General features: G+C 36.4%; 1 protein-coding gene and 1 pseudogene across 4 annotated transcripts in view; one reads left to right on the top strand and one right to left on the bottom strand.

Annotated features, from left to right (window-relative positions):
• Positions 1-25,106, top strand: part of ARHGAP24 (Rho GTPase activating protein 24) — a 478,629-nt gene that overhangs the window by 257,049 nt on the left and 196,474 nt on the right. Inside the window, exon 1 of one of the 4 annotated variants that reach the window (XM_045820122.1) lies at positions 24,321-24,568. The exons of 2 other annotated variants lie outside the window; for them this stretch is intronic. The gene's annotated coding sequence lies outside the window, so the exon portion shown is untranslated. Of the gene's footprint in view, positions 1-24,320; positions 24,569-25,106 lie in introns of those variants that run through there. One more of the 4 variants, XM_045820124.1, reaches the window with a different exon arrangement.
• The window catches only part of LOC123806698, a 52,063-nt pseudogene continuing 47,155 nt past the window's right edge, over positions 20,199-25,106 (bottom strand).

Here is a 25,106-nt window from a genome sequence, read left to right on the forward strand (position 1 = left end):
ACTCCTAAAATAGCATTCAACAGTCACAATGAGCTGATTAACCTGAGATCTCTGTGGTATTATGCATATGTCAAAGTTTTGAAACTATTTTGTTACAGACCAGATTATTAATTTTGCTTTTATACTTCTTGTTACAAAATGTTTTAATCATATGGAAACATTATTTATTTATATTACAATGGAATCTTACCTGCAGGTCTAAAAAACTTAGACTTTTCTATTTGAGTTTCCCTTTGATTGTTGCACTGACCTTTCCATATGGCAACAGAAATGACATTTTCTTTCTGCTATTTGAATAATCTGCTTCTAAACAGGAAAAGTGGGGGATTGGACCAAAACACCTGTGACACTTACCTTTGGAGCAAGATTTAAAGCCAATTAAATCATTGCCATGTGATGTTTTTTGGACTATAATTGCTATGGTAATGAGATGCAGGGAGAGCAGAAGGCCCACAGCCAAGGACAGAGCTCAGAAGAGTTCAAGATCCGTCACATTAGTGATTCTTACAAATTGTACTCAGAAGAGAGATCTGACTTGCTCAAGTAGTTCACAAATTAAACAGCCCAACTGGGTCTTATGTACATTTTCTGCCTTCCAGTTTTGACAGTTGTGTATCTGTTTTGTTCCAACTGCTCTCTGAATAGTATTTCTTAGCTCCCTGCCTCTACCTGTTCTCATTCATGGATCGGTACTACTATAGCTTATCAACAATTTAAAACAGAAATATAGAAATCAACAGTAATGAGATCTCTGTAGGTATTGCAATGTCACAGAAAAAAACAAAGGCATGGTAATGAGGAAAACATTACTCTGATTACTTTTGGAGGATAGGTTCTCATTTTTTCATGGTGGGATTTGAGCTGAAATGACCTCCCCAAATAGTGTTTCAGATGGCAACAGCTTGGAGATAGCTGGAGTTCTTCCTCAATTGATTCTGTCATGCTTTATCAAAGTTAAAGAAATACACACCCAAGCCTTATTGGTACAGCCAAGATAGTTCCAGAGCTATTTCTCCAAGCCTTGTGATAAATTATCCTTGCTGTATGTGCTGACACCTCCGAGTAGCTGAGAAAGCTCTCCTCTTCCAGTCTCACTTCTCACCATCACTTGCATCTCACCCTAAAAGAGTGCCCCTGGGAGCCTGCCAATCTTTATTGGCCTTTTATTTATACAAGTGAGTTCTCTTTGGAGCTGTACTTTTCAATCAAAAATGGGGAAAGATAAAACTGAGAGAAAGGAATTAAAGGAAAACCAATAGAAATCCTATTGGGAAACCTGAGTTGACTGACTGAGGACAATAACGTAGTCCTGATGCATGAGTCAAATGAAAAACAAATAAGGTATGAGAAAGGGGTACAGTTTCAAAGTAAGCACAACATATGCCTAAAACACATAGATGCGTTTACGTGGTGAGCAGTAATGAAGGTGAGAGTTTCAGGAGCAGAGAACAACCCAAGGAGCAGACATGACTGCTTTTCCCTTTGGCATTGCGGAAGTTTAACCTTCTGAATGCTGGGTCTTCTTTCCTTGGAAAGAGCATAACTTTCAGTAAACCAACAAATGGATTTACGGTTTTTGTAGAGAGAGGAAAGACTGAGTCCATAGTAACGGCCAAACAACGCTATGTTGTTTCTTCCCCAAAGTTCCTGTTTATGTCTCACAGCCTTTCTATTGTTGTTTCAAGAACTGAGCCAGTTGGCCAGTGGCCATGGTGAAATTGCATTGCTATTGAGTATAAATGTATCCCATCAGTGGAAACATCTCTCAGTGTTCTGCTTAAGCTGTTTTCCATTTGAAATGTCATATGGCTATCAGTGAATACAGGGCACTATTTAAGAAAGTGTCCCAATATTAAGATATAGTATAAAACAATTATTAGTATCATTAAGAAATTTGAATCTATTTTTATGTAAAAATTACATTATGCAATTATAAATATCCACTAAATTTTACTCTTTTTGAGCATTTGTCTCATGCTCAGAAAATCTTATAGTGCTTTTTCTATGAGAATGACAAGGAAAGAAGAGAAGATGGTTACATGAAGGATCTGAGGGAAAAAATAGGATGCCCTGCTGCCAGCCTTCCATTTCTCTCAAGCTTCTCTGTCCCAGACCTAGTTAACGCAAATGAACAAATATTATTATCAATAAAACTAAGGTTTCTTTAAAAGTGATAATGCTAAGTACTTTGCATATTTTATCAAAATTATTCCTTCAAATAAATCTGTGAGATAGATTATCTCTATTTTACAAATCAGGAAAGTATGGGGAAACAAAAGGTTAAAATCCCCACAAACCCAATGTCGTGTACCCCATGAAATGAGCTGGGATTGGCTTGGTGTGTCTGATTCCAAAGATCAGGCTTTCACGCGCAGCTCGAAGCCCTCTTCTCTCACCAGAAGTTGCTCCAACAGCAGGCCCACCAAAAGAGATGAAAGCAATGTCCTGTTACACTTATGCAAAAAATTCTTATGTGCCTAAAATAGATTTGCTCTCTATATCATTGGTTAAATCAGCAGAATTGGGAAGGTCAACAAGTTTAGAAATACTGGGGGGGGAGGTGTTTGTTTTTGTTTTTAAAGAAAAGAAAACCAAGATGACATGGTATAGGACTTGAAATAACTATGATTTCTTTAAAGTACATATTTAAAATTTAATGCTCTAATAGCTTGTCTTCTTTTGAATAACTGGTTTTCCTATTATCTAAAATAAAATATTTTTAAGGAGTCACTTCTGATTCTTGCAAATATGATACCAGTATTTTGAACATATACCCACTGCCAGATGCTGGTGTTTTACAGTTTCAGGAAGTCAGTATTCCTATGATGCAGTTACTTAATTCTGACAAAGCATGCAGTATAGTACTCGTTTGTGATATAAATCACTGGCATTTTGCTATGATGGCCAGAGCATTATTTTCTGATGTTAGGGAAACACTGAAATGCAGCAAACCCAAATTATACCCCATGTAATATTATTTGCAAGAATAATTAACTAATGATAGAAGAGGCTTGACGTTGAGGGCAGATGTCTAACCAAACAGCAGGGTGGGAAAGAAGGGGCCGAGAGCCTTCATGTGGCAGAGGAAGGAGTCCAGGATTACTCAGTCATTTATACTTGGTTGGTTTATCTGTTCATTTATTTATTTTTAAAGAAGAGCATGTGTTAAAACCTTCTTTTTTACCCTACTGAAATATTGCTACTGATGGGGTGACATTTTTACATTTTCAAAAGTTTGTGATGTAGTTAATAACATACCATCTAAGCGCTATCACTAACTTGCATTTTCTTACCAAGCATGACAAAGCTAGAGTCTTCCATGCTAAAAATGTTGACAAAATGTAAAAACAGCAATAAATAGGACTGATATTTACATTAACATTATATGCAAAATCCACAAGTCAGCATCCTATGTAGTTTCCATATCAGAGTATACATCACACTTTATTTTTTCGAATGTTCATTTCCTGTCTCTTCTAATAAATTTTAAGATCTGTGAGGAAATTGATTTGCAATTTTTTGAAAACTATAGAATTTAGCGTATATCATGCCATGCAGAATCCTAACAATACTGAGGGTTTCTTGAAAACTTATTTTTCTATTTTACTGTCATGTACTTCAATGTCTTTTTAAGAAATATTTTTATTGATTATGCTATTACAGTTTTCCCAATTTTCTCCCCTCTATCCCCCTCTGCCCTGCCCCCAACCCTTCAGCATTTCCCCACTTTGTTCATGGCCATGGGTTGTACATATAAGTTTTTTGGGTCCTCTATCTCCCATACCACTTCCGCTTTTTATCTCTCCCCATCTACCTTATGCCTACTAACCATGCTTTTTCTTCCTTGTACCTTCCCCCCCCCCATTTTTCCCTCCCCCCTCCCCACTGAAATCCTTCCATGTGATGTCCATTTCTCTGATTCTGTTCCTCTTCTGGTTGTTTGCTTAGTTTTTGTTTTTGTTGTTTTTCTTTTCTTTTAGGTTCATTTGTTGAAAGTTGTGAGTTTGTTATTTTACTGTTCATATTTTTTATCTTCTCATTCTTAGATAAGTCCCTTTAATATTTCATATAATAAGGGCTTGGTGATGATGAACTCCTTTAACTTGACCTTATCTGGGAAGCACTTCATCTGTCCTTCCATTCTAAATGAAAGCTTTGCTGGATAGAATAATCTTGGATGTAGGTCCTTGCCTTTCAGGGCTTAGAATACTTTTTTCTAGCCTCTCCTTGCCTACAAGGTTTCTTCTGAGAAATCAGTTGACAGTCTAATTGGAATTTCTTTGTAAATAACTCTCTCCTTTCCTCTTGCTTCTTTTAAGATTTTCTCTTTATCTTTAATCTTGGGTAACTTAATGATGATGTGTCTTGGTGTGTTCTTCTTTGGGTCCAACTTCTTTGGGTCTCTCTGGGCGTCTTGGAAGTCTATTTCCTTTGCCAGATTGGAGAAGTTTTCCTTCATTATTTGTTCAAATAAGTTTTTAATTTCTTGGTCTTCATCTTCTCCTTCTGGTATTCCTATGATTTGGATATTGGAATGCTTCAGGTTGTCCCAGAGGTTTTTAAGAGTCTTTTCACTTTTCAAATTCTTGTTTCTTCATTGTGATGGATGTTTATTTTTTCCTTTTGTTCCAAATTGTTGGTTTGAGTCCTAGTTTCCTGTCACTGTTGGTCCCTGAACATTCTGCTTTATTTCACTTTGGGTATCCTTCATTTGTTTTTTGGTTTTGTTTTGTTTTTTTCATTTTTTGACCAAGCTCAATCATATCTGTGAGTATTTTTATTACCAGAGCTTTAAATTCTCCATCAGATAGGTTGGCAATCTTCTCCTCACTTAGCTCTCTTTCTGAGGCTTTACTCTGTCCTTTCATTTGGGCCATATTGCTCTGTGTTGGTGCAGCTGATAAGTTGCAAGGCAGTGGGGCCTTAGGCATTCACCCAGGAGGGGTAACCCTCTTTGCTGAAATGTGATGCTGCCTATAGGGGAGGGGCCAGAGAGGGAAGAGTGCACCCCTCCTGCTCACCTCTAGTATACTTTTCAGCAGACTCTCATGTGACACTGGGAGATTCTCCTACCCACAGCCACCTCTGAATCCCCTTAAGTCAGCCCCTCACATGTAGCCTGCTGAGCTCAGCAGCCAGCCCTGCCCCCAAGGTTGCCCCCACGTGGTTTTTCTGAGTCAGCCCACAGGGTTCACCACCTTACTGGTCTGGCTGTTCTGGTTAAGTTTTTCTTTAATTACTTTGTTGTCAGAGTTCCATGCAGTTTGATTTTCTGGCACTTTTTTTATTAATTTCAGATTGGTTGTTATCCTCCTTTTGGTTGTGTGAGGAAGAGAAGGGTCTCTACCTATGCCTCCTTCTTGGCCAGAACTTGAAAACTTTATTTATGGTTATTTTTGTACTACCAAGATATCTCTAAGCCAGATTTTCTTCTCTTTAATTTTTCTTTAATTTATACCTCTTCATCCTTAATTTTATATATATTATTATAAAGAGATATGTTGAAGAGATCCACTTTTCTGTCCAGTGTAAGGGTTCTTAGGAGAAAACATTTTATTACTGTTCTCCCCTGCAATAATCAATGCATTAAAAGGGGGGGGGGATTCAAAACAGGGGCAGTTCAACAATCAATAACAATAGTAATGTGAGGGAGTCTTTGCAATTTGATTAGTGACCTTTTCATTTTGTGTAGAGATAACCCTTTTGATATCATTTACCAGATAAAGCACTGATTGATGCAGCTCTTTTAACCACAGCCCTTGGTATTGATTGAGAAGCAAGACCTGACTCTGAGGTTATTCTAGTGTCAAGCTGTGTGCAGACACTACAGGTGCATTCTTCTCCCTTTCTCCAGGCCCTAGGGTAGTTGTTTTCTATCAGCAGCTAATGTAGAGGAGAAACCAAGGACATTTTCTTACTTTTATTCTTTTTCTTTAAGTAATCACTTTCTGAAAGCTCACAAGGATGGAGACATTTTATGTTAGCAATTTTGCTGTGGCATAAGTATTACATCCTTTTTTCTGTTACTATTATTGTCAAGAATCTCTCATTATACAGCTCCTCTCTCATTAGTACTTTCCAATTCAGAAAGCTCATACTACTTCTGCCTGAATTTATATTTAAATAAACCAGGTACACTCAACTTGTTGCCCCATGAAAGGCATGTGTTACCATAGGAAAGACTTAGAGAACTTTGCCTGTTGGCCCAAATAGCTAATTAACTTTGAAAGATATGATATGAATCTGTTTCCATGCAAAAGAAAATGAGTGTTTGTTTAGGCTTTTAATGAGTGACAACATAGGACTCAAACCTTAAGTTTTAATTTCTGAGCTAATGTTTAAGAGAAAGTTAACTTTTAAATTGAATATACTACACATTCCAGAAAAAGAGGAGTTTAGTGAAGGGTAGCTATTACTTAAAACTGTGCTTTTGAACTTAATTTGGTAAGACTGTTATTTTTTTAATTTTTTTAAAAATAAGTTTATTAAAAAGATTTTATTTATTTATTTTTAGAGAGGGAAGGGAGGGAGATAGAGAGAGAGAGAGAAACATCAATGTGCGGTTGCTGGGGGTCATGGCCTGCAACCTAGGCATGTACCCTGACTGGGAATCGAACCTGCGACACTGGTTCACAGCCCGAGCTCAATCCACTGAGCTACACCAGCCAGGGCAGTAAGACTGTTTTGATAATAATCCTGTTTATGATGTGTAGTGAGTGGAATAATAGAACATGATTGTGAGTGGAATACTGAAGATTTGTTTCCAATGGATCATAGACTTAGTTCAGAGCACACAAATGCTATCATTCAGAATAAATAATGTTTAGAAAATAAGCAACAGAAAAAAATGGGTCAAAAGATATGGTAAGGTACATATCTAAAAAGATTTGGGAGTGGAAGAAAAATTCTTAAGGGGAAAAGTGTTTTCACGTTTGTGTAGGGCTAAGCAGAATAGCAGTTTAAATAAAGAACTGTGAACATCTGTTTTTTATTAGCAAGCTTCTGATACATTAAGAAAACATAATTAAATAAAAAATTATTATGTATTTGCAGTTTCATAAGGACAAAAATTAGCAAAATAACTAGGGAAAATAGTGGGGCTAGGTTATAAGAATGGGTATGGTTGTTTATCACAAAAACTGAAAGCTTATCTTGAAAACCTATCTAATTCTAGGTCTGAAAGACAGAGACTAACTTTTCCAGATAGAAAATATTTTTTAAAAAAAGATTTTATTTATTTTTAGAGGGGAAGGGAGGGAGAAATAGGGAGAGAAACATTAATGTGTGGTTGCCTCTTGCACACTCCCTACCAGGGACTCAGCCAGCAATCCAGACATGTGCCCTGAATGGGGATCAAACCAGTGGCCCTTTGCTTTGCAGGCCACCACAAAGTCCACTGAGCCATACCAGCCAGGGAAAACTACCTTCTTTTTTTTTTTTTAAATCAGTGGCCATGCTCTTCTGAAACAGGAAATTTCAAGTACAGCATTATTTTTTGGTAATGAATAGTTGAGATGAGAGCAGAAATAAATTTACACCAATAATGTGGAATTACCTTTTGTGTTTGGGTTGCTGTTTTGAAGTATATATTTGGTTTTATTCTCCCTTATGAATTAGAGATTATAGTTGGCACGAACATTAAAAATGTTGATTAGCTGCACTTTACTGTTGAGTCAGATTTCTTGTACTTTGCAGTCTGTTTTCAGCCTAAAATAACATCAACAATGATAATGCAAAATCAAAATATTTAAAGCCCTGGAGGGAAAGGTCATAAAAATAATGTCCCCATTTCCTAATTCTGAATATTGTCATTCAGCCATCCTTTTATTTATAGAAGAAGGAAGTGGAGAGGAGGGTGGGGGCTGGGGTAAGTGAAGAAAGAAAAAGAGAGAAAGGAGAGAGAGAGAGGGGGGAAGGAAGGAAGGAAGGAAGGAAGGAAGGAAGGAAGGAAGGAAGGAAAGAAGGAAGGAAGGAAGGGGAAGGAAGGAAGGAAGGGGAAGGAAGGAAGGAGGGAGGGAAGGAATGGAGGAAGAAAAGAAGATTGAGAAGGAGAGAATAATAAAATATTTGAAGATTTTGGAATCTATTGTACTTGTATGGAGATCAGGGATACAATTTAATGCACTGAGACCTCCTTGTTCCTTGGCCACTGCAGTACCTCTAAGTCCTTAAAATTGAACCATTCTTTTAAAATCAGTAGCATGCAGATCCCTTGTCACTCAATCTGTAACCCTCTCATGAGCTGTATTGTAGAAAATCAAATTCTCGTGTCTCCATCCTCATCCTCAAGCCAGAGTCAAAATCTGTATTTTATGATAGATCCCCAGGGGATCATGTCTTGTTACAGACTAAGAAGTCCATCCTTGTATGGCCCTGTGTCTGCAGGCAGACCATGTACTTGTTCCTGTATGACCAAGGACCACAAACAAAGAAACATAGCATGTGAAAAACAAAAGAAAAATCTCCTAGGACAGAAACATAAATAAGAAAAAATGCAAAAATTTTCCACTTATGCTGAGTTCCTCCTGCTAGACAAGAAATCACTAAGGTCATCTATTAGCTCTAACTTTGAAAAGGCAAACTACACTGGGTCCACTTACTTTTCTTCTACTTCTCAAAGTCAAAAACTTTCTTACAATTTTAATGCTTAACAAATAGTTTTAAATGGTGAGTTGATTCTTACAAGCTTTTCTCCCAATAATATTTAATGTTTTGAGTCTGAATAAATTTAAATATTTCTCCAGTTTGCAGTACTTACTTCTAAACATCCATTTCCATAGAGATATGTGTTTTTTACAATTTTTACATGTTTGTTATACATGTTTTCTGTGACCATGACACAGTCACACTCATGCACTCACACATGAATGCCTCATCACCTTTATTATGTGCTCTGACACCCTAGCACACTTTACAGCATTCCTGTAGAAGGGGAAGAAGGCATGTTCAGATACACCAAAAGTACTGGAGACTTAAACAGAGCATCTCAACAACACCAACCTCAGTACCTGGGAGGGAAGAAGAAAAATGACATCTGTTTTTTGGCATAAAGATTTCTATAGAGGGGCAAGTCATTAAAGGAGAGAAAAAATATTTTCAAATTTCAATATCATATTTTAGTTGGAGCAGTGGTAAAGTATTTCGAGTGGATGTATCAAATGTCAGATATAACTGTAGAAAGAAAAAGAGGCTCTTCCTAAACCATGACATTCTTGGTAGGAGTTAAACTCTGTTATCCTTGTTTTTGTCTGACAAGTGATGATCTGATGTGGCTGGAGAAGGCTGTACATGTTTATATATGTAATGCTATGATGCCTATTATCTTATTAATTTTTGTTTATTCTTTGCAAGCTGCTGCTGAGGAAATAAACTGCTGCTCTAAAGTTGAAAATCTTAAGATATTCTGAGGGTACAGCCAAAGAATTTACCAACACCTGAAGAATCGCCTTTCCTCTGCAGGAAAGATAAACAGTGTTCTCACAAGGCAGGAAGGGTGCCAAAGAGGTTCCCCCTCACAGACTCTGAGAAGAGACTGTTAGAGCAGCTGCTGTGCTAACTATGAACAAAGTGAAGTGAAGTCGCAGAACAACCTGCAACCATACTATAATAAAACAACAACAATAAAAATAAAATGCTTTTGAAAAGATGAGAACAAATGAGAATAGCAATTAAATACAGATTGAAAAAAATCTAAGAGAGGATAAAAACAAGGTAGCAATCTAAAGTCCTCCACAAGTACCCAATGCTAGGCATTATAAAAGAAAATACATTACCTAAAGAAACCATGAATTCCATAGATGTGAGCTCAAAGACAGAAAAATAAAACAACAGAAAAAAAGTTCTTCTGAGTTAAGAGATAAATTGAGCACTGAAAAAGACCTTTATAAATTTATACAAATAAGCTAGAATCAAGAAAGATATAAAGAACAGCAGATGAGATCACTGGCAGGAAGGAAGAAATGGCTGTGAAAGCAGAGAGGAGACACAAAAATTAGAATAATTTCCAAAAAAATGGTAAACAAAAAGAAACTAATTGCTATCCTTAAGTGCAAACACTAACACATGGACTAAGAAAAATATTTAAAGACATAATGAAAGAAAAAAAAGTGGAGTGAAAGGAGTACCTGCATCTGCAGATTAAATGAGAACATCAAATTGACATAAAACATAAGTATCGGGGACATATCCTCATTCTATAACATTAAGGGAAAAGAAAACATTTTGCTGGCATTCAGGTGATAAAATCAAGTTATGTAGAAAGGGGGAAAAACCATACTTACCTCAGGCTTCTTCAAAGCAATTTTGAGTGCCACAAGACAGTGCAACTCTGAGAATAACAAAGTGATAACAATGAAAATGTGTCCAGTAGGAGCTGCAATTATACAATACCACTGTTGCAAAAATTACTCAAATGTGAATTTCATGAAACCAAAAATGAATCAAATAAAAAACTTGGGAATGGGAATATATGATAAACACAGTGACATTGAGTTAATGTAACTATGAGACTAACATTAAACAACTGGCAAAAATAAGTCTATAGAGCAGAAAGCAGATATAACCTTATTATTTTGTCAATATTTTATATAATAAAAGTAGGAGAAGGTGGAGAGATGAGAGGAAATGTATATGATAATCTCCCATATTTTTAACCCAAGAATTCAATTATATTGTCAAAACTCAAAACATATGATTAAAAAATTAAATGATATAATGTGTGTACACACATATATATAAATGTTCATTAGCTGCTCTGGCGAGAGAGTTTAGAAGCAACTTCTCCAACGTTCGGCACTTGGTTTCTAGTGCCATTCTCCATTAAAATAAATCAAGGTGAGAACAGTAGAAAAGGAAACATAACAAAGCCTAAAATTAAGGAAGTACTCAAAGAATGATAGTGACATAGCGAAAGGACACAGAAGCCAGCCTCCCACTGGCTAAATCTAAAATAAATTAAGTATTAAAGTTAATAATAAAAAAGCAGCCCCCACCACTCCTTTGTTTTAGAGACTTTGTTTGATTTCAATCCCTGACCATTTTGGCTGCTTGTTGATCCTCTTGCCATGCTTTAAATTCCTTGGGCTCCATCCTTGACCCTAATAAAAGCAGAAGCCAAGGACTATTCTATCTTTCTACTTGTGACTTTGTGGTGCCTTCCTAGGTGTGCCACGTAATTTCCAGGACTTGTAAATAATAAACCTTTTTTAAAAATAAAGTACATAATAAAATAATTGGATTGAGCTAATCAAATAATTTTAATTCAATAAAATTTTAAAAATCATGAATTTATACTGTATTGATTTATATAAGTAAATTTTTGTGATGAGAAAGCTCTTTCTTACAATACAGTGTCAGCTAATATAGAAGCAATGGAAAGAATTAGAAAATAATCAATGGGTGCTAAAACTACTAAGTGAGAGTATGATAAAAAATGAAACAAAGTTCACTTCATCAATATCGATAAGATTAATCAGAGAACATACATGAAGGGCCCATGAACATGACAATGGTATGGGGATTGACTGTGGAAGTGGGGGGCAGGCTGGGTGGAGGGAGGTGAAGGGGGAAAATGGGACATCTGTAATGGCACAAACAATAAAACATTAAAAATGAAAAAATAAAACCATAAAAAGGCAGTCTGACACCGTGCATGATATGACGTATTGAGATGGACACAATATTACTTCTCTGGCTTTTCTGCTAAAAATGCATAACCTGAATCTAATCATGAGAAAATAGTAGGCAAATCCAAACTGAGACAGTCTATAAAGTAATATGCTTGTACCCTCTAAAAATTTCCAGATCAATAAAGATTAGAAAAAAGGTTGAGGAACTGTTCCATGTTAAAGAGAATATAGAAAAATGACACCAGATGTAATGTGTGACTATTGTTTGGAGCCTGAAGTGGATAATTTAGTAGCTCTAAAATGAATTAGTGAGAAAATTTAGAAATTTGAGTACGGACTGTGGAGTAGATTATAATATTGTATCAATATTAAATTTCATAATTTTGAAATTATACTGAAGCTATGGACAAAAATATCCTTGCTCTTAGGAAATATACATTATGTACAATAATTCCAACTAACTCATATGATTCCAAAAAAATGATATGCATTTTGATAGATATGCATTTATCTATCTAGTTTGATAGATAGAATTAGTAAATAAGGGTAGAATGTATATAGGTTTTGTTTGTAGTATTCTTAAAATCTTTCTGTGATTTTGAAATTAGCCGGAAATAAAAGTTTTAAAAATACGATGATGACTCACTCATTCTGTCATAGACCTTCTACACTTGCACAGTTATTTCTGTTACCACATTCAACTGAGTGAAAGCAGGCATCTCCAAAGTTTTTCACTGAACATATCCTCATGCAAGTATATTTAATCCCTGTTCATACACTACTAATACATCTAACATTTCATTGGAGTGCCCCAGGCCTCAGTACTTATTCATCTTTCCTAACTACATTGTTACTTTTGGAAGTCCCATCTGTCTTATATCTTTAAAAATCATATACTTATCAATAACAAATTGAATTTGAATAATAGAAACACTCTAACATTCCACAGCAAATTCTGATGACACCTCTCCTCGTGACTGAAATACACATGCATAGTCTCTCCTAGGAAGATATGACTAACATGGCAATGATAGACTCGCTGAATCTTGTGAGGAAAAAGTACTAACAGTTGAAGTTCATTGCAAGACCAAGGGACTATCAAATGTAGTTTCAAGGATGAAAACATAAAGAATATACTGACTAAAATTTCTAAGAAAAATAAAATTATTTTCTGGATAGGCTAAAACTGCCAGTGATTAGCTTACTGGTTCAATAACTGCAGGCTAAATGCTGGCTTATAGTATGTTTTATAGAAAGACTGTGGGAAACGTTTTGACTTTTTTCACCAGATACTATAAATTCAACAAAGATACTGGGATTGATAGATCCAACAAAGTGTTGATTAAAATGATGGAGACACTACAGAGACCAATTTATGATGAAGGAGGGGAATCTATTCAAGTCAGACTTCTTATTGCTTAGTGGTCATATAATGATGATGAAAAATACAGTATTCAGTTTGAAACAGTCATCCCCACACAAAGCAATGATTAAGACACATTCAAAAATTCAATTTGATAAAAACAGAGATGGATACTATGGATGTCAATTCACACATGGCTGTTTCTTGGCAGCTTTACCCTCATGAATGAGATTCAGGTCCTTGATGTGATTCACCCATTCATTCAAATCAGTAAACATTTAATAGGTACTCATTGCTAAGCATCTTGATTGCTAGTAAAAATATCACTGCAATTTTTTTTTGCCATCTGATAAGTTGCACAGATAGGCCCAGGGGTTTAAAGATGGAGGAGAGATTTTATGACAGGAAAGGGGACACATTTATTACTTTGTTTGTTGGCTAGGCTGTACAAATCACTAGGTTTAATGACTGTGCCAAAATTGCAGTACAGGAAGATTATTTTTTTCAAAAACATTTGTAGATATACGTGTGTGTGTGCATAGATATACAGATTTGTGGATAGTTATAGATGATAGATAAATAGATATATATGTACATACATATATACATAAACCTTCATGAATGTACCATAAAATGTTGAGAGTGATTAATTCTTAAGAAGAGTATGGTGAGGGTTCAGAGGGTAAGAAAATTAAAGTTTACATTATATAATTTCTCACTGTTTATATTTTTATAAGGAAATATATTACTTCTGTATTAAAAAGGAATCAAAATAATATGAGGAAAAAGTCCAGCTTCCTTGTATTTGATTGCATTGAACCCTGAGGTTGAATGGCACAGGATCAGTGGGCAATTTGTTTTCATTATTTTTGACCATGCCTGTGTGTCTAGGAGCTTGTCAAAGATTAAGACCAGAAAGGTGCCTCCTCTAATCATTTCCAACATTCTGTCTTATAAATATGGATTCATTCTTTACTTGTAAGAAATGACAACACAGGGAAGCAGCTTCACACTTCTGAAGGAAATCTTTTTCTGTATAAACTCAGGAAGTTTGACCCTCAGTGTGTTTTGGGAGCCCCAAGAACCTTACTACTATTTAAAAATTATTAAGCACAATGTGGTTCAGCATTTTACATCTGATGACATTTCCCCTAAGAAAATCCTAATAGTCTTTCTAGTATATGCTAAAAAAAAAAAATGAAATGTCTTCCATTGCCTATGTTTGTATTCTTGGAAGTCTTAAAAAAATCATGATCATTTTTACTATTACAGTTCTTTTGTCAATAACTGGCTGTTTAAATTTCTTTATGATGCAACATATATCATCCTCATCCTCACAGATAAATAAACCTTGAGCAAATTTAAAATGTATGTGAGATAATTATCTTAGATAACAGTTAAATTTCACATCTGACTAAACCTCTGAGGTAATCTTACTAAATCCTCTCATTTTATGTAAGAGAAAACTAAGCCCCAGTGGAGTGAACTGTTTTGTCCAATGTCAAACAGCTAGTTGCTGATAGAACCAAAGTTGGAAACCTATTTAATTTTGGCTTATGTCCTATCTGTAGCTGGTAATGTTGGTTGTTTGTATATGCTCATCCTTTCCTTGGTCTAGTTTAGTAAGGAACCTTGTTATATATGGAAAGATGTGCCTATCTTAGACAAGAATTCAGGTGTGGGCATGAGAGTGGATTAAAATTTGACTCAGTTTGGTGTTTATTAATATTGATTCACTGATGGTTAATATATTTAAAAGTAAAGCTTATTTTTAAAGAATCAAAATAGCCAGGAGCATCCATCTATACCAATATAGTTTAATATATAGTGGTAAACTATACCAATATAGTTTATACCCAAAATGTTTACGTGAATATGTTAGCTTATTTGAGATTAGAAAGTGATACTTTATCGGTAACTGTTTTAAATGAGGTCTTTTGCATTGCTCTGTATTAAATTTTAATACAATAAAATGTAAAACTGGCTCTGGCTGGCGTAGCTCAGTGGATTGAGTGCGGGCTGCGAACCAGTGTCGCAGGTTCGATTCCCACCCAGGGTACATGCCTGGGTTGCAGGCCATAACCCCCAGCAACCGCACATTGATGTTTCTCTCTCTCTCTCTATCTCCCTCCCTTCCCTCTCTAAAAGTAAATAAATAAATCAATCTTTAAAAAATGTAAAATAAAATAATTAATATATCCCAGTGGTTCAGTTGATCTGGCCTCTTATTGAGCACCTAGTCCAAGTTGTAAAAGAATTCTGACTTTATTTGTCTTGCCTCCCATTAAAAGCCAGTTACTCTAAGACCTATGACCTCATTCTTGATACTTTCATCATCTGAAGATCAGGTTTAATGCCAACCTGTAGGTAGGGTGTTATATATCCAGGTATGCCTGTAAGAGTCCTGGTTTTTATCTGCTATCTCACTGTAATTAATAAAAATACCTCCTTTACTCTCAAAGAGCCAAGGTTTGAACAAAAGTATATGGCTACCCTACCCACAGTAGATATAAATTACACTAGAGAAGGAATTTTCCTATTCCAACTTTAAGACAAATCTCAACATTGTTTCCTGTTGGAGCTATGTCTGTCTCTTTCTGTTTTCAATGTCTTAAGAGTTCACCTCTTGCCCTCCTAGATTCATTGAAACTGATTTTTCTTTCAAACTTTTTTCTACTCAAAACTCAATATTGGACTTGATTGAACCTGGGTACCTGCCAAGTCCACTTTTATTTTGGTTTCAACTGGCTGTCCGAATATAGAGTATAAATAAATCTTCCAAAGCTAAATGGTAGAGGAATTTCATGAAAGATTAGTGTTTTGCAGGGTAGTTCAACATGTAGTTCCACAGAAACAGCACAAATATAATTGTTTGTGCTTTGGACCTCAAATCTGCACATGTGTATGCCTAGAAAATCTAAGCAGTTCCGCCTAAGGAATCCCTTAAAATACAGCTAAATTATATTCTAATCTCTTCGAGCCCAGTCACCCCAGTTCAAAATTTATGTTCTCCAAGAGAAATTTAGTGTAAAGAATAAGGCCTTTGTAATCAGATGGATATGAGTCAAATTCTGCTATCACTCTTTCTTGTGCCTCAGCTTCCCCATTTGTAAATGGAGAGCATTTATGAAAAATGTCTTTTTAAACTATATTTTATTGATTATGCTATACAGTTGTCCCAATTTTCCCCTTTTGCCCCTTCTACCTGGTACCCCCTTTCCCATCAGCAGTTACCCCCTTAATTCATGCCCATGGGTCCTGCATATAAGTTCTTTGGCTTCTCCATTTCCTATTCTTAACATCCCCTTGTCAATTTTGTACCTACTTTTTAATCCCTGCACCTTTTCTCCCATTCTCTCAGCTGATAACCCTCCAAATGATTTCCATATCTATGATTCTGTTCCTGTTCTAGTTGTTTGCTTTTTCTGTTTTTGTTTTTAACATTCAGCTGTTGATAATTATAACTTTGTTATCATTTTAATGTCCATCATTTTGATCTTCTTCTTGTTCTTAGAGAACTCCCTTTAACATTTCATGTAATAATGGTTTGGTGATGAATTTCTTTAGCTTTACCTTGCTTGGGAAGCCCTTTATCTGCCTTTCCATTCTAAATGATAGCTTTGCTGGATAGAGTAGTCTTGGTTGTCGGTCCTTACTTTTCATCACTTTGAATACTTCTGGCCAGTCTCTTCTTGCCTGCAAAGTTGAGAAATCAGCTGATAGTCTTATGGAACTCCTTTGTAGATAACCCACTGCTTTTCTCTTGATGCTTTTAAGATTCTCTCTTTATCTTTAAACTTTGGCATTTTAATTATGATGTGTCTTGGTGTGTTCCTCTTTGGGTTCCACTTGTTTGGGACTCTCTGTGCTTCCTGGACTTGTATGTCTATTTCCTTTGCCAAATTGGGGAAGTTTTCTTTCATTACTTTTTCAAATAAGTTTTCATTTTTTGTTCTTCCTCTTCTCCTTCTGGCACCCCTATGATTCGGATGTTGGCATTTTTGGAGATGTCCCATAGTCTTATTCTCTCCTCATTTTTTAAAATTATTATTTCTTCATTCTGTTTTGGTTGAATGTGTATTTCTTCCTTATGTTCCAAATCATTAATTTGAATCCTGGCTTCCTTCCCTTTAATGTTGGTTCCCTATGGATTCCTCTTAATATCACTTAGTGTACCCTTCATTTCTTCCTTTATGTTTCTGTTGCATTCAGTGAGTTCTCTGAGCATCCTGATCACCAGTGTTTTGAATTCTGCATCTGATAGGTTGAATATCTCTGTTTCAGTTAGTTCCTTTTCTGGGGTTTTGTTCTGTTCTTTCATTTGGGCCATATTTCTTTGTCTCCTTAATTTGACAGACTCCCTGTGTTTGTTTCTGTGTATTAGGAGGTACTTTGACTCCCTCTCTTAGCGTACCTGTTAAGTTGTATGGGGTGGAGTCTTAGGTATTCCCCAAGGTTGGGCAACCGGCTTCAGCACTTTGTGGCTCTCTGTGGGGGGAGGTGTCAGAGAGGAGAGAATGCCACTGCCTGGCTTCTGTAGGTTTTCCTGGCATTTGCCCCATTTTCTGTCACTCCACCCAGTTCCCATATGCAATTGGTATCTTTCTAGCCTTTGCCCTGGTGGTGATTCCCAGAGTGGGTTGTTTTGCAATTTTCTAAGTCTGTGAGGGCTCTTTATGTAGCTTCTCCCGAGAAACTGGCAATTTCTTCCACTGCCCCAACCCCCATTGGTTTTTGCAGCCAGAAGTTTTGAGGCGTTATCTTCCTGGTGCTGGAACCCTGGGCTATGTGGCCTGGCCTGGGCCTGGGATCACTGTCTTCTGAGTATCCCTCCTAATTTTTATCCACCACATGTGAATATGGGACCACCCATTTCGCTGCTGCTGTCTGTCTGTGTCACACCACATCCACCCAGTCCTGACTCTGAAACTCCACCCCTCCTACCCGTCTGGATGAATATGGCTTCTTTAAATTCTTATTTGTTGGACTTTCATACAGTTCAGCTTTCTGGTAGTCCTGGGTATTTTTTGTTTTGACATTAGTTGTAATTCTTCTTGTGGTTGTGCCAGGAGGCAAAGCATGTCTACCTACACCTCCGTCTTGACCAGAAGTTTGAAAAATGTCTTTTACATAATGAAGACTTACTACATTTCCATGCAGTTCTAATATGGGATACACTTTTCTGTAATGATCTTACAGAGATTTTGCAAGTAAGTTTGCCTTTCCCACATCTTCCTAACCATGGGGAATTTTAAATATCTTTCAAGTCCATCTCTGTCTCTCAAGCCCAACTACCTAATTTCAGACCACCACAGCATCTTACTTGGATAAAGTAACAACCTCTTAAATAGTCCTTTAAACTACCTGTCCCTAAATTCTTTCTCCACTTAATGTTCTAAAAACAAAATGTCCCCTGTTTAAAATACTTTAGTAGCTACCTATTACCTTCAGGATAAAAACCAAATTCCTGAGCTTGGCTTTTGCCTATATTCCTCTGCATATTTTATCTATTAGTCTATGTCTTTTATTCTACATTTCAGTTCCATGATAAATACTTGAAGTTATCTAAAGGTGCCCTGTCTCCTACCTGGGATGTTAACCCTCTCCTTCTCCTGCTTTCAAACTGTGTCATGGTTTCATCTTCTCAAGGAAGCCTTCTATGGTCTATCCCCATCTTGATTTCCTGCTCTTTGATGCACACTCTTATAACCTCATGTTAATCTCCTCAATAGTCTATAAACTCCTACCTCCAAAGGGTAAGTTTCCTGATACAGGATTTTTGTCATTTTCTTTATACCCAAGCATTGTGCATTTTATGGACTCATCCATATGGGCTTCAAGAAATTGAAGAAAGGAAAGAAAGAAAAAAGAATGGAAGGAAAGAAGGAATTTTACCTTATTTTCCTGGTGAAATTTGTATTCTGGATAAAGAAAAGATATCCCATGAGATAACAAGAAATAATTATACAAACATCATTACCTAGCACAAGGGCTGTCCATAGAAGACAATCAATAAATTTTTGTAGCATTGATTCATTAACTAAATTAATGCCACTTATCTACTTAGATTAATATATACTTAGTACCATAAAAAGGTGACTATTTTCAAGAATAATCCTAATTATTTTATTTACCACTGAGGATCAAGAGTGTTCAGGCCAGAAATTTCCTCTACCTGTGTTCCTAAGGACCACAGCTGCTTTGTTGCTTGGGGAAAGTCATTTTCTTCCAAATAAAGAATCATTTCCTCTTTGCCTGCCATCACACACCCACCTTTCTGATGTGGCTGGACCCAGACTGCTTTGAGCCAGTCACATTATCCCACAATATGCCTGAGCCCCAGGACCCAGAGAGGCTGACTCACTAGAACAGGTAATTAGGAATCAGTAGGACATGAGATAGGAGAGGAAATCTAATTTACAACTCACTGGAGAGCTCTGCATCAGTATGGAGGAGAATTGAGGTGGGAGATTAAATTATCTGTGAGCTTACCTCTCTAAAATTATTTTGTCTGTCCCCTTTTCATTTAGAAAACATATGTTGTGAATACCAAGATTTAGCTTCTGCTCCTGAAGAGTTGGCAGCTGAGAGCAATTTCTTGAAACCACCTGGAAAGAATAGAATTAGCTTTAGGATATCTGCTATTTCAATAAAGGCAACTACTACAGAGTTCAGGAAAAAAAAGAGACATCCGGAAGTTCCTAGGACCTTCTAGTAAGTGTAATCATATATCTAGTTGAGTGCATATATCCATACAGGATATTTTATGAAATCAGAGGTGTATTCTCATCTTTGCGTTAACAAAGTTAAGGGCTTAGAGGCAACTTGTAAGCCAAGATATAAATTCTTACAGCCCCGTGGGGGCTGTTATTTCCTGTGATGCCTCCCTCTAAGCCACATGGAGATTTTCAGAGCTAAGTCCATTGCAGAAGTAGATTCATCTATGCCTTTCATGTTTATGGACTTATGTTCATTTTTATTGACTGAAGAGTAGTAACCCAGGCAGGGAATATAATTAATTCACTCAAGAAATATCTGTCAAATGCCTATTTTATAGTAGACACTATTCTAAACACTGGGAGTAACGTGGTTTTAAAAACATATCTTATGCTTCTGATTTTATTTATAACTTCTAATGCATTTCTGATCTCTTTTTTCAACTGTTCCAAATTGTCTATTAGGAAAGAATTTTACAAACATGACACATACTAGCAGTAATGGTGGAGCTGGAGAGTAGTGTGCCTTCTCCAAGCTGCACAACGAGAACCACCAATAGTGTGGTGGAGCTTGTGGCCCTTTCCAAGGCCATAGTTGTTGTGGCCCGAAGATGTCAGCCCTCATATCTTCTTGTGCTTGTGGACTGGTTTGGTGATCCACTGGGTGTCAGAATTCATTCTGATGGTCTTATGGAATGAATCAATGAGGATAACCTCAAAGAATTTGTACATGGAGTCTTCACCAACTGAGTAAGAATTCAGAACTCTCAGAGCCTTACAATAGTGCCCAGCTTGCTCTTCAGCAATAGACCGAAGGCTTCAGGCAAACTCTAGCTGGTTAGCACTGTGATGGACAGGGTTGCCCCAGGTCACACCTTTAGGAACAGGGCTTTTGTGGCCACCATGGCACACACGAATCTGAAATATGACATTACTTCATTTGGCTTTGTATCCCAGCCTGCGCACTTTATCAGGCCTGGTGGGGTGGAGGACCCTGTGGAGCTCCAAAAGCTGGAGGTACTACCAGCAGTGCATCCTGAGAAGTAAGCTCATCACATTGAACTGCTTCTTCTGTAGCTCCTGGATGTGCTTGTAAGCATCCGTCTTGAATTATCTCATTGCCGCAGCCAGACAGAAAGCCATTTCCAATCTTATAAAATGTATTCTAGAGGAGATACAGTAAATGTATTTAAACTAACCAACTACTTAAATGAATAAGTAAAAAAGTATCAAGGATAATTGTGTATAGTTGTAAGCGCTATGAAGAAAAATCAACATAGGGAAATAGGGTAGAGAGTGAGTATATGTGGAGGAGAAGATGGTTAGTTAGAGTGGTCAAGAAGTCTTCTTTCTGGGGGATATCTTTGGAAATGAGCCTTGTGCACTGAAAAGGAGGTAGTCCTGAGAAGATATGAGGGAAGAACATTGTAGACACATTGACTATCAGGTTAGGAAATCAGTAGGGAAGATAAACTGTGGTAAAATTGTTCAGGGCCTAGGGACCCATGATTAAGCTTTTGGATTTATACTGAGAACAGTAGAAAAGTATTGTAGGGATGAAGCAGGGGAATGATGGGAAGTCATTGGGGAGTATGAAACAAAGGAATGAAGGGAAACCATTAGAGGGTACGAAGAGAGGAATAACCACTCTAGTTGTTGTGCAAATAGATCGTGAAAGGAGATGGGCAACAAAGTAGATATATGCTCGAATTCATTCAAGAGAGTTGATGCTTGAGATTACTATGTGCATTTGTTTCCTGGGATTGTTAAAAACTTCCATGTGAGAAATCTCTTCCCAAGCATAGACTATTATAATCCATTAGCTGTTCATGCAGTCACTTCCCTTTACTGCTATCACAAAATTGCTCTCTGGGATTCCTTAGTAAAAGCCTTCGTTCAATGTGACTATAAACGTGAAAACTGAGAGGAGGAGATCAAGAGTTAGAGAATTCAAACTGTCTTGCCTGTGTTAATATAGTCTGCCTTGGAATTCATCTCTTCTGTAAGTACTTCTCCCCTCAGTGAAATTCAACACCACAGGTCAAGCCTTCATAACACAGGAAGTATTTCCCTAAAATACCTAAACATTCTGAAATCCAAAGCATACCTGGAGTATGCGGGGCAACCTGCAGCCTAAATATACAGAAACTTTTTAAAAAATGGTTGTATGTCATTGTGCTATTTTATAATGTGTTGAATTCACATATTGACAGTGCCTGCCTCCCTTGCAATGGGTAGAAATGAACCATGTCATGAATTGCAAAGTACATTTGAGGGCCAATTTCCTGCTGTTTGCACTGGTCACCAAAATTACTAGTTCCTTCTTTGTTTAACCTATTTTGAGAGACTTTGGTTTTTTAATTCAGTACCTATAATTCATTGTCTGTGGTTCAACCCACTTCTGTTCTGAACAGCCTGCTGCTACATGACTTCTCTTCCACCTTCCTTCCTAAGTCCACTCACCAACCCTGAATCATCCTGACTCATTCTGTCTCAATCTCTGTGTCTCCTCACAGCCCACTTCTCTTTCAAGGTTTTACTCATATTTCCTTCCTGCTGCTCCTAACAGACAAAAGCCAAAATGTTCAAATCAAAAGTAAAGTTTAAGAAGTACGAGAAAAATACAGAATGCTCTTAGTAAAGCCAAGTAATTTCTATCAGTGTGCCAAACTCCCACGATATTTGACATATTAGTGTTATGTGTAAATGTAGATGTTAATATCTTGGGGATTTATTTTTACCCAGAGCTCAACTAGATGAAATTAATTAAGAATTAGTGTCCTGCCATTGTGGCAAAAAGGCACAAAGTATGGTTTTACAAGATTTTATTCTCAACATTTATGTTTTATGAATCTCAGTTGCTTATTAATGTTGGATAATTGATATAATACCTATTAATTATTCAACATTTTGAAAAATACATTTCAAAAAATCTGGTTAGCATTATAAAAATTATACTTTTATAATTATTTGGTCAAAATTATGTTGCTTTCTGCCAAAAAAAAATTGAGGTCAAGTGTAGATACAGCATGATCTTAAAAGTAGATGAGAAATATCAAAACCAAACAGGAAATTCCTGAGCTAAAGAATAAGTAACAGTTTGGAGATGCATCTTGAATAACCTGAACATTTTCTAATTGTGTCTTTGAACTGTAGCATGTAAAATATATTTGGCTTCAATGTTTTAAGGAACCAGATCAGACAGAAAGGTTAATAGTGACCAGAGCAGTTTCCATCTGGGCCACTTCCTATTTTGGTGCCTCACCTAGGGTGGATGTTGTTGTGAGTGGACAACTCAGTGGATAGGATACAAATGAACTTTGGGCACATGACTGAAGAGTGAAGATGGATAAAAAGGGTAGTTATAGAAAATTGGCCTTCCCATCTAATCCCTTTGACTTTATTTGAAAATCATGTACTTCCCTTAAAAAGCTATTGCTTATCAGTTATTGTATTCCACAAGGGGAGGATGAGCTAAGTTTATAAATATTCAGTTTGTGAAATACATGAATTAATGAATGAATGAACACTTGCAGAAAGGATAAAATTTTAAAGATAATCTAAGGATATCACCCCTTTAGTTAGAGGAAATAACATTTTCATATATAAGTAGGAAACTTAATCTGAAAGACAGCAAATAAAAATCATTATGCTGCTTATCTTTTATTTAACAAAGTATATAATCAGTAATAATCAGAATAAACTTGCATGAGTAGTCAAAAAAAAAAAAACAACAAAATACAGAAAACCCCTGACAAATTAGAAGTGGAGGTTTGTGGAAATAGTAACATGTTTCTAGTTCATGAGACATGTAACCATATCAATGATACTGGGTAGAATTATTCAAGACTGACTCTCACACCTGCTGCAGCAGCCTCTCTTACAGAAGGGGTCCTGGGGAAGGACTAAGGGATGTTAACGTCCCCTGAAGAATGGCAACTCCTGAGACACACAAAACTGTCCTGAACGTGCATGACTGTCTAACTACTTGCTACTCACCTGAAACTAATACAGAATAATATTGAGTGTAAACTGTAATTGAAAAATAAAAATAAATAAATAATCAAAACTAAAAAAAATATTCTGGGAAATCAGCAAAGAAAAAGATTATATCCCAAGTATACAAAGAAATTAGGCATTATAGGGAAACGTTCAGTATTAAATTTAAAATGGAGGGAAATGTTTTCTCTGGAAACAGATGGTTCTTATATTGTAATTTTGTCACTGTTTCCTGTGAACTCATTTGGGTATATACAGAGATACAGAGAAAAAGGTAAACTGTTTCCCCTCAAGTACACGAGTGTAGTGGAAAAAGCATTGAATTGCGAATTGTGAAACCTGGTCTCTATTGTTAGCTGTGGCACTAATTAGCCATGTGAGTGATTTTATACAAATTATATTTTCTCTGGGCATCAGCTTCCTTATCTATAAAATGAAGGCATTTGTACTAAATTACACGTAAGACTCTGATGTACTTTCCATGTTTCCCCATTTCTTTTTTTTTTCTTTGCCTTTTTCTAAGTGCTCAAATACTACATTATTTAAGGTATATTTCCTAGTAAGTCTTTTTTTTCTCCTCTCTGTGTCTTTCTTCAATATATGGGATAGGAGGATACTGACTAACTCTGAAGGAAAGGAGGAAGAAAATTAGCTACAGGAAGAGTTTTTATCCCCCTCTACAAGAAAGCTTAAATACAGCTACCACCACTTTGAAAGGAATGATTTATGTCCAAACAGCATTTTCCAGACAAGCTCCGTACTTTTTTGTCAAAAGAATAAACTTTAAACTGAAGGCAGTAGACAGTTAAACAAGAGTCGGCACTGGAAACAGCTGTGAGTAGACAAGACCAGTTACTTATAAGGTACTGTTTTTCACTCACTGAAATTTCCTTCAGGGTTCATTTGTTTCTGGGCACAAGTATTCCGTGGTTGTTTGACCTTATTTTCTCCACCTTACCTCTATTCTGAGAGAAAGCACACTCTAAAATATCTTAGCTTTTTTAGCTACGGTGTTTTGTGGCTGTGGAATTTGAAGCTGATAGGATTTTATTTCATTTTGTTATGTTTTGTTTTCAGGAGCCAAATGATAACTCGTTATTGTATTTTAAAGTGTTCGTAGTTTAGCTTTGTTCTTTTGTTGCTTCTGTCATGGAGGTTTTTATGTGTATTGTTTGTGTGGGATAAGGAGGGTTGATGCTTTAGCATTATAGAATGTACAGAATGTTCTTGACTGAGGGGGAGGGATAGGTTAATGTACCTTCAATTTGAAGTATAGAACCAATGTAGAGCCAATCAGATAAGAGGACCTGGGCAGGGATGCTCCAGGCACTTTAATTGACTTGGTGGAAGTAACTCACTCCATCTTAGCTTCGGGGATCTGACTTGGAAAACATACATTTT

Source organism: Phyllostomus hastatus, unplaced genomic scaffold, assembly GCF_019186645.2.
Source record: "Phyllostomus hastatus isolate PE091 unplaced genomic scaffold, TTU_PhHast_1.1 phas_scaffold_39, whole genome shotgun sequence".
Classification (NCBI taxonomy): domain Eukaryota; kingdom Metazoa; phylum Chordata; class Mammalia; order Chiroptera; family Phyllostomidae; genus Phyllostomus; species Phyllostomus hastatus.